The sequence below is a fragment of the Ruditapes philippinarum genome, unplaced genomic scaffold (assembly GCF_026571515.1).
Source record: "Ruditapes philippinarum isolate M1 unplaced genomic scaffold, ASM2657151v2 ctg3418_1_1_1_1, whole genome shotgun sequence".
Classification (NCBI taxonomy): Eukaryota; Metazoa; Mollusca; class Bivalvia; order Venerida; family Veneridae; genus Ruditapes; species Ruditapes philippinarum.
Genome location: NW_026867244.1, coordinates 1 through 10,479, shown reverse-complemented (window position 1 = coordinate 10,479; position 10,479 = coordinate 1). Strand labels below are relative to the sequence as shown.

Here is a 10,479-nt window from a genome sequence, read left to right as displayed (position 1 = left end):
TTTCATTAGCATTTCACATAAGCATGACGTGTTTGAAAGTACAAAATGTTACGGACAGTAGTTATTTAACCTGCGTGCGTAATAAGTGGCATTTTAGTAATTAGAAGCATCCTTATGTAAAGAGCGGCATTTCGCAAAAACGTGATTTAACGTTTTTATGATAAAATTCTATTTACAAATGACAGAAAGTTTTATGACTTGGCTTCAATTAATGATGACGTTAGTTATTAATATTGCATGATTTATGAACTTTTTTTTCTTAAAAAAATATCAAATATCATACTTATTGTTAATATCACTTAAAAGATCAGTGGCTTTTTTGCATGTGTTTGATACATGTACTTTCATGAGCCCATTATGTACTCAAGTGTAAGGCTCACAAAAGTATATGTAATCATCTATTAGACTAAAGAAAAGTTTTATGTTTTAATGTAAATGTATAATGTAAGACTCAAAAAGTTTATATATTCAACTAAAGACTGAAAATGTTAATGTTTTCAAGTATGAGGCTTAAAAAGTTTATGTATGGACGTATAAGACTAAAAAATCGTTGTTTCCATATATAACACTCAAAACTCTATACGGACGAAATATTGACTGCGGTCACAGTATTCCCTACGGTAGTGTACTAAAATACCATTTATAACATAAATAACCATTGGTATTACTGGTTAACAATAATTATTTACCCGAACGGTTTTTATCATATGAATATGTCATTGTTATTGTAACAAGCATTGGTACGATTTGGTGAACCTATTTGGCAACTAATTATCATCCATCACCCTACCACCCTATCATGTTAATTAACATTATCCAATCAACACCACCATCATCATCATCTTAAACATAATCTATCATTTTTATCACCCACTCAGCGACGAAGCCACATTAAGGCAAACTGAGGCTCCGCAGTCGGTTAAAATTTGAGAAGGTAAACTAAATATATTTGTGGTGTAGAAAAATCGGTCTTGAAAAAAATAAAAAAAAAAAAAAAGCTACCAATGTTAACAGTCAAAGTAGAATGAAACAAATAAGGCTTGTTGTTTGAAAGTGGAGAACCGGCATTTAAAAAATGGATCAACCCGCACATCTTAGGCTACCCCACACCCAAGTTTTTAAAGTTCCCAAACCCCATTTAATGCATAGTCCGCAAATTTTACCCCATTGTTGTTTTACGATTGAATTATTAGCCGAGGATCATTGTTTCAGTGTGAAGTCTGGGATTGATCCCTAAAGAATTGCTTGGGCTTTTTTATGAAATTCTAAAACCTAGCTAATATTGTTTTTTTTGTTTGTTTGGGGTTTTACGTACACCCGACACAGTAAAAGGATAGGGCCCTTTCCCAAACTTTACGGGGAGGAAGACCTCAATCCCCTTTTTTCCGTGCTTATTTCGGGGCACGGTCCCTGAGTAAAACCACCGACGTTCCGTGCTGCTGGATTTTTCCCCTACATAAAAAATCCAAAAGGCTTGCGGAGGTTTTGTCGGGTTTGAACCCCACAGGGGTGAGGGGAAAGTTTTGAAGTCAACACCTGAACCACCCACCACGGACCCCCTGAGCTAATAGATCAATTTAATAAAATCTATTTCAAGCCTTGTAAAGAACATAAAATTTCTTGTTTGTTTTCCAAAATATAAATGTAAAATTTACTTAAATGATATAAAGATTATTAGATTCAGGATGACAAAAAGCGTGTGGTTCCAGAGTGCTCCAAAACGCACCAGAGACGTTCCAGGTAAAAGGAAATTTCAAAAGTGAAACTCTGACAGGTAATATTTTTTGTATGTATTACGACATTTATTTACATTTACATTTACATTTAAATTCATTTTTTTGTGAAAAGTGTTTTTCTGAAGTTATTCATTAAAAGCGGGGAAAAACGGAATTACCAGAAATTAGGAGCAGATTGCTGTGAAGGTCATCTCTGTAATGGATATACGCCAATGAAAATAGGTATTTTTTTTTAAATTCGAAAAAACTTAAAACTAATTTCCCCCAAAGACAAAAATTTTTTATAAAATAAATTGAAAAATTGACTTTAAAATTTTAGGGGAAAAAAATTCCACATTCAGTAAATTAACGTTATGGCGATTAAAGACTGATTTTTCAGATTTTGTAAATCCCCTATTTGCGTTTTTTAAAGCTAAGAGTTTTTTTAGATGTTTTAAAAACTTTTTTGGTAATTTTTTGGAGTTGTAAAATGCATTGTAAATGTAAAGCTTGCTTTGGTTACTTGAAATATTTTTTTTTTATACTCGATTTGATTTTTTTTTTGAAAAATTTGAGTGAATCTGGGGGTGTTTTTCTTTAAAGTGAATTTTGTCTTTAATGGAAATTGTGTACAATGGTTTTATTCGTCGTTAATATTAAAATTTTTTATCAGCATAGTAAAAAAAAATTATATACGGGTAATAAAAGAAAGAGCATCAGGCTATCTTACCTGCCTCCCGTTAACGACTGTTCATGTATTGTATACTTTTTTAACTCTGTCACATTTTCCAAAAAGGTCAATATGTAAAGTATAATTGACTATTTTTGGGGCCTTTTTTTTTGAAAATGTGTCAGAGTTAAAAGTTTACATAACTTTCACGTGCGTTTAACTAAGGGGGATTAAGTTTCCCGCACTCCCAAATTTTTTGGTTTTATTCAGGGGTTTCTTATTTTTTGGGGGGCGGAAAGGGGAAAAGGGGAAAACGAAAAAAAAAGAAAAAATTTTTCATATGCAGAGCAGTTTTTGGGTTAAAAACTTTTTCTGGGGTTTCATATTGTGACAAAGAACGCGATTTTTTTTTCGACATGAAAAAAAAAGAGAAAAAACATCAAAAAATCGGCAATTTTCGGCACGCCCCCCCCGGTTACAAAAAATAGCCTCGTGTTTTGATTCTTTTTTTACTTTAAAACATGGGGTATTTAAAAAAAATAGATTTTTTTAAACCCTCGTTAAAATTTATGAGTATTTATTGGAAATTTATTCATAATTAGGAGTAATAAACTCTGTTACAACCTTGTAACTCTTAGTGACTTTGTTAGAAATAACAAGGAGTACAAAAGCCTAGATGTTAAATAAAAACCTTATTTGATCTTTTTTATTTTATTTCTCCTAATAAGTTTTACAAACTTTAAACATTAAAACGTCACGCTAACACAGTAAAGTCATATACATGTAGTGACTTTCCAGCTTTACTGGTGGAGAATTACCTGTGTCCCTACGTGCACGAAATGACGTATCGTAAGGTAGCTCGATAGCTTCCTCACATGAATAATTGAAAGTCTCTGTCAAAGATTCGAAACCACAGCGATAAGGGGCATGTAGATTGACACAAGTCTACTTATAAAGTTACAAAACAATAAAAGAGTATTATACCCACCTGGTTGCAAAGTTAAGTTTAATCAATGGTTTTTACATTTTAATTGCAATCAGAAAGGACATTCCAAAAAGTAGATTGGTCTATGATAAAAAGTATGCACTACTTGAAATATTTATGTTGTGCTTATTTTATGCAATTGTAATGTGCGGTAACATACCATGAAAGAATTATATGTGGATGTTGAAAATTAAATGTTATAGATCAAAATATTTAATTCATTATTTAAATACCAAATTAAATCATGCAGAAATAGATAAACATAGTTTGTAAGAGTATCTGAATGATATATTTTTATTGTTATTATCAATATTTTACTAAGATATTTTGTAAGAGTGTCTAAATGATATGTTTTTATTGTTTTTATCAATATTTAACTATTTCTCGAAATATGCCCGTTGAAGACTAATCCACTTTAATAAGCATTTTTCATCTGGATCGTGACTGATTTTATGTCCAAAAGTTACTAAATACATACAAGAACTAAACTTAATTTCCTTTATGACTATACTATTACGGCATTTAAAGGTAGTTTGGCAGTTAATAGCAAAATATTTTGCAACATTTACATTTAGCGGTTGCGACAATTTGCGGCGATTGCGCGACATTTAGCGTCGATGCGATATATAACGGCACCACAGTACCCAAATGATACATTTCAATTGTTGTTGATTTGTGTGAACATTTGAAATATTCATGGAATAATGTCCCATTGTAGACCCATTCTCTTTAAACGAAATATAAAACTTTTTTTTTTCGTAATTATTGACTTTTGAAATATTTAGCGGGGGAAAAAGGAGTTAAGCTGATGACTTTGAGTAATGGGGTTGCTCTGTTTTGAATTCTAACAATCTAATGAAGTTTAAGGGATTTCAAGAATTAAAGCTGCCGACTGTGCAGAGTCTGTACAAAATACATCCTCTCACCGGCTAGTCACTTCCGGTTCCGGTGGGATAATGTTCACTGCTAATACCTTTTAAAGTCAGCATTTTTTTAAGAAACAGTATGCTTTTCATGCCCTCCTCTTTGAAGTCAATAATAGTACAAGGTATTTAGGCTGTGACTACATGTGAAGCGCTTTAAAAGCCTTAAAATGCTATCATTTAAATTTCTTAAAAAGCTTTTTATCTTGAATGTTTTGTTTCATTTTTCTGCTGTTTATTTATAGCCTGAACAATCTCTTATTTGTGTTTTATCAAAACGTACACTTAAAATTATTTTAGTATTTGTATGGAATTTAAAATACTTACTTTTTTACATTTTACTTCCCTTTTCACAAATTATTTCACATTCAACGCCATTTTCTTCACATATTCTAAAGCCATTATCTTAATATAGAAAAACAAATGTCTTCCTCTCTATAAAAGAGAACATTAATCGGTTAATATGCCTTAAAGTTTCTATTTGTAACGAGTATTTTACTTACTTGCCTGCTGCTATTGTTGTTGTGGTTTTGTTTCTGGTGTTTTTCTTGTTTCCCATTTATGCAATAAAATTAATTTAGATACACAATCTTTGTGAAACATACTTACATTTAAATTGATACAATACGTTTTCCTGTGCAAGGGGTTATTTACATTTTACATAATTGACGAAAAACAATTCCATTTTCACTTTGAACTACACTGATATTTTTTATTTCAGAATTGTGAATTAATATTTGAATAACTTTCTGTTTTGTATCACAAGATAGGGGTAAGTAGCTTCACAGTTGTAAAAATGGTGTTTCCTTCTTTTTTCACAGATTCCCCATCAATGGTGTCTACTATATACAAATGTCCGCTAAGAGGAACCAATCAAATTCCGATTGATACAGGTACGCTTGGTTAGAAAAAAAAAATAAGAAAAATGATATAAAACTGATTCTCTATTTTAACTTCTAAGATACATGTATATGTTTGATATTAACCTTCAACTCCAAATGCTTTATACTTTTCTATACAGAACGGCGGGATTCGACGATGTTTAATATTATATTAATGTATTAATGTATTGTTTGACAATATTGACCTAAGACATTTGAATATTTATTGACCTGTTGTCGGTAATTATCAGATCTCGAAATACCCCATGCAGATTTTAATGCATGGTACAGCGGTATACATGTATGTATAACTAACTTAGAAAGTTACCATTTACTAGCTCGATGACTAGGCGGAAGACTTTCAGTTAGTTTTTTACTTGTACGATTTTTTATTATATTTTCCAGAACTTGACCGCTATATGTTTTACATACGAGCCACTCATTATAAGAATTAAAATTAATGAAATGAAAAAATATGTATTTATAAAAATTATGAAATTAAAAAATGCTGGAAATGAAACACACAGTTTATCAGCTTGTGTCGCCTGTTTATAGCCACTTGCATGTTGAAACTACTATGCAGCAGAAGACACATGATCAAGCCGAAACGCGTTTTTATGCAAGTGTCATAATCTCAGCCAAGAATCATTCAACCCGAAAACCACCTTTGTAATGAGTGCAAGATCTTATGCAACCTATCAATCCTTTAACATTCCATCCACATTGCATTAGTGGTACATGTATTAGAGAAGCAGTCCGGACAAATTTTGAAAATAAAAATAATCAAAGGGCCATAACACTGACAAAAATCATAGAACCGAAAAATGGCGAGGACATGCACAACTAGACAGGGTACTTATTATTCCTGTAAGGTTTGGATGAAATTGCACAAGAAGTTGTTGATGAGTCGTCCGGACCTGTTCTGTGACGGACAGACATGCGGAAGAACAGAAAGGCGACAGAGAAGTGACCCCTATATGTCGCCAATACTTTGTAGAGGCGACACAATAAGCAATTTATAAATATAACAATAAAAGGTTTGACCAAGGCTAGGACTCGCAACGTGGTCATAAATCAGTGGTTCTTTTCATCGAGCAGTATTTCCTGATTAAAAGTATCGAGATCTGTAGTACCATTAAAATCCTAACAGTAACAAATCATATCAAATTAAGACAACTAACGGACAAATTTCCTGAAAATTAATGAGTTTTAGGTCAATATTGTCAAAAAATACTAGTACACTTTAATGACAGTAAACATTATTTGATAAAAGAAATAAAAAATACTTATGATGTTAAGTCTAAAACCGCTAAAAACTGTTCTACCAATATTAAATTATGACGTTCTTTTATAATTGATAATTAGAATAAACAATGCATCGGGCGATAGCCTTATACATTGACTAGTTGAAGTATATGCCAGTGATTGGTAACTTTAACAGAACAACATGCATAGTGAGTAAATTACTCTCTCTTGTCAAATATTAAAAAAAAAACTAAAAAAGTTTAGTGTGTACAATAAACTAAACGTGTTATTTTTCCCTTCAAACATGTATTTCATGTACTGACTAACCTTTTGGTAACAGCCTGTCCCTTATGCCTTGAACATTATAAAGTCAATAATTGCTTGTATAACACGCTTGTATTATATAAAAGCATAGTTAAAGATATACTATGCTCATCTTTGAGTAAAATATTTTTATTGCAGAAAATTATTGAAATTTATAAAATTCTTACTCCACATTTCTTATTTAAGTAAAAGAACATACAATCTACGTATGTTTTTGGAATATGCGTTCCTTATGACGGGTCAAGTAAAGCTGGTCCTTTTTATTTTATATCTACGAATAGTTATCATTTTTTTCAAATATCAAACATGAGCATAGTATATCTTTAAGGATATATTGTGAGAAATATATTTATCACATACCCGAGCCGCTTTTGCGACTCCGTAAAATGCTATTGCACGGCCGTGCATATATTTTGACGCGACGCCATTTGCGTTATACAAACATAGTGAAAAGACACGCGAAATGTTCTTTTTCACTTCAAACGGTCTTTATTTTTGGTATGTGATAAATGATAAATTAAATTCGTGAAAGTTCATTACTGAATTTATTGAACTGTTAAATAAAATAATACAATTTCATCTAACTTATTTAATAAATTCAGTATTTATCTTATACACTCATTCAATATCCTCTATTTTAATACGTAATATACTTTTTTTTCTTTTCGAATTTTAGGAGGCTACAACTCAATTCTGGAATGGCAGGAAGATTGGTGATTTGTCATTTTGCAATTAAATATGGAAGAGTATAATTGCAATAAAACCAAACATACTAAAATGATTTTCATTTATATACAATATTAAAGGAACTCCATTGAGCCACAAAAGCCTAAAAAATCTCGGAAAAAAAGAGTTCTAGTCCAGTCATGTTAACAAAGCACTTAAGAGTTACTTCCCTTTGTATCAGAAACGCCATGGAAAATTATGTCGTTTTCAATATCATACTTCTATGCTTTGTTATCATCCTTACATGTGCTTGCACATATAAAACAAATAAACAATCGACAGCAAAGTGGAGTCATTTATATCGTTACTTCATATGGTTTACTGAAATGTGCACCGGTTGAAAAGATATTGTAACATGTACCGAGCTTATATGTACGTATTTGTATTCAATATATTATATTAATAATTTTCCTCTAGGTTTCCTTACCTAAATGACTGAAGACCAATGAATTCAAAATAATTGGAATATAAATTAATCAACTTGAATTAAACAAATATTAGATAAACAATACACAATATTGATATATTTGTTTACAATCCCAAATCTTTCCTAGTCTCTATGCCTAGTCTCGATGCCTTTCTAACAAATAACCCGTCTCGATGCCTACCTATTAAACTATGCTCGTACTTCCTATGTTTCTGTTTTATTTATCTCCAAACAATTATCCAACAAATATCCTGCAGCCCGGTTTACTATATAAAAACCTGCAATCCTCTCCGGTAGCTTTGCTCCCTAGAGAACACGGATCACAGACAATATATAGCAGGTATAACTTCAAAGCTCCAAGATTAGATGTTGACAATCTGACTTCCACCAACACAAACCCAAACTCACTTTTTTTTTGGATGCGTTTATTTAAGGTCGCCGCCGGAAAGCCCATATGGGCGACCGTACACTCAAGTCGGGCCATCCTAGAGCGTCCCGCCGAGATTTTTCGTCGATTTTTTTCCAGCTTTATTTCAGGCACGAGCGGGCACCTGGGTAGAACCACCGACCTTCCGTAAGCCAGCTGGATGGCTTCCTCACATGAAAGATTTCGACCCAAACTCACCTTGAATACCTCTGCTTATATATACTTTGCACAACAACGCCCTCTTACGGCTATTAATGATTGGCTAATTAACTTACAATACAATTATACAGAAACGAGCACCTGCTAATAAAATTATATAGATCATATAGTCTGCATTACGAATAATATCAAATAAAATATTGTAGTAGAAACTATTTACACATTTCATTAAAATTACATCAAATGAATACTCGCATTATTACTTACAACATAATAATAGCAAACTAACCTTAAAAAAATATAGTTTATAGTGCAACGAATTGTTTACGTATGTTTACCTGCAAATGGCGTTCCTGTATTAAAGGGCTGTAACTCGTCATGATTGTTACAATATTTTGGTTTCCAGTGTAACGTATGTTGATTAAGTTCCCATATGAGGACAATATTGAACGGTAAGTTTTTATTTTTGTTATGTATGGTCAATTATTCAAAACAGATTTAATCGAAATGCTATTTGGCCCCTATGTATATGTAGTTCTCGGATAGTTACCCATGGGTGCTGTTATGTATGCAACATATTATATGTATATAGTATTATCACTGTTCTATTTTTAGAACATAAACTACATGTATGTACTAGAACTTTCTTAACTGTTGTAGAAAATTCTAGAGTATGATTCATGCATTATATTTAGATAGAAATTTCCGGAATGTTCTTTATTGTTGAAGTTGCTAGATTATGATTACTGTAGAACATGGAAGACTATTCTGGAATGTTCTTAGCTTAATATATATAGGGGACATTTTTCATTCCCTTTACCTTTTAAGTCATCAGTTACCTTTTAAGTCATCAATACATTTGGAGTATTATTCAACTTGGATATTAAGTAATTTATTGGAGCTTGGATTTTAAAATAGATTAAATTATTCTTGTGGATTTTATTGTGGGAATTTATTCTAAAGTGTTCTTGGATTTAACTTGGATTTAACTGTGCTATTCAAAAAGGGATCATTCCAGGATCAGACAAGACATTTGAGATTTATATTTTTATTTGGACTTCAGGTATTTGTAAACATAAATTGTTATTTAATTTTTCTTTAATAATTTTTCTGTAATAAATTTGTTATTGTTACAAGTTTGTTGCTGGCTTTTCTTTCTCGTTACGCCTGGCTCGTAACAGTGTATTGACATTTATCTAGTCTTTTTGATAAATAGTCGTGGTTTCATCCAGCATATCGATAAAGAAATTAAAACATTTTCTGTCTAGAAAGAACAAATTGCTGGTAAAAAAAATCATGTCATGCGGAACTCTCCAGGCCATTTTTCTTGGTTTAGAACTTTGTGCCTTATATTGCTGTAAAGATGCACCTCTTAACTACTGCAATTGCTAATAGGAATCAGACAAACGGTATTATAACGGTTGGTACCAATAATGTTTTGGGGGTTTTATACTTTATATACAGAAGAAACAAATTGCTTGTCCAAAAAACGGACCATGCCAAGCGAAACTCTCCATGCCATTTTTGTTGGGTTAGAGATCTGTACCATATGTTGCTGTAAGGGGAACATCAAAACACAAGACAATGTCGCATTTACTCTTTATACAGAGAAAGAACAAATTGAAGTAAAAAAACAACAACAACAACAATAAACTGAACATGCCAAGCGGGCTTTTCGCGGCAGCAGTATTCATTGGGCTATAGCTTTTAGAATTAAATTGCTGTCAAGAAGTACCTCCAAAATAATGTAAAGCCTAATCCGCAACGGAATCAGACAAATGGTTAATGAAAGGTTGGCACCAGATAATGTTGTTTTTTATAAGATATTTTATACTTTACAAAGAGATGGACGGAACAAACCACAATTCACGGAATAACCTCTAGAAGGTCTAAACTAATGCAAGCTAGGGTCAATCTGCAACGAAAACAGACATATTGGTGTTTGAACAGTTGGCCCGAAGAAAATTGATATTTTCTTACCAATATTTTTAGATTTT

At 31.9% G+C, this 10,479-nt stretch overlaps 1 long non-coding RNA gene across 1 annotated transcript; it reads left to right on the top strand.

The window, feature by feature from the left end:
• Positions 1–1,882: 1,882 nt before the first annotated feature.
• On the top strand, positions 1,883–7,521 carry LOC132735401 (uncharacterized). The gene is made up of 3 exons (XR_009626449.1): positions 1,883–1,958; positions 5,115–5,186; positions 7,420–7,521. It is a non-coding gene; the product is annotated as an uncharacterized LOC132735401 (long non-coding RNA).
• The last annotated feature ends 2,958 nt before the right edge of the window (positions 7,522–10,479 follow it).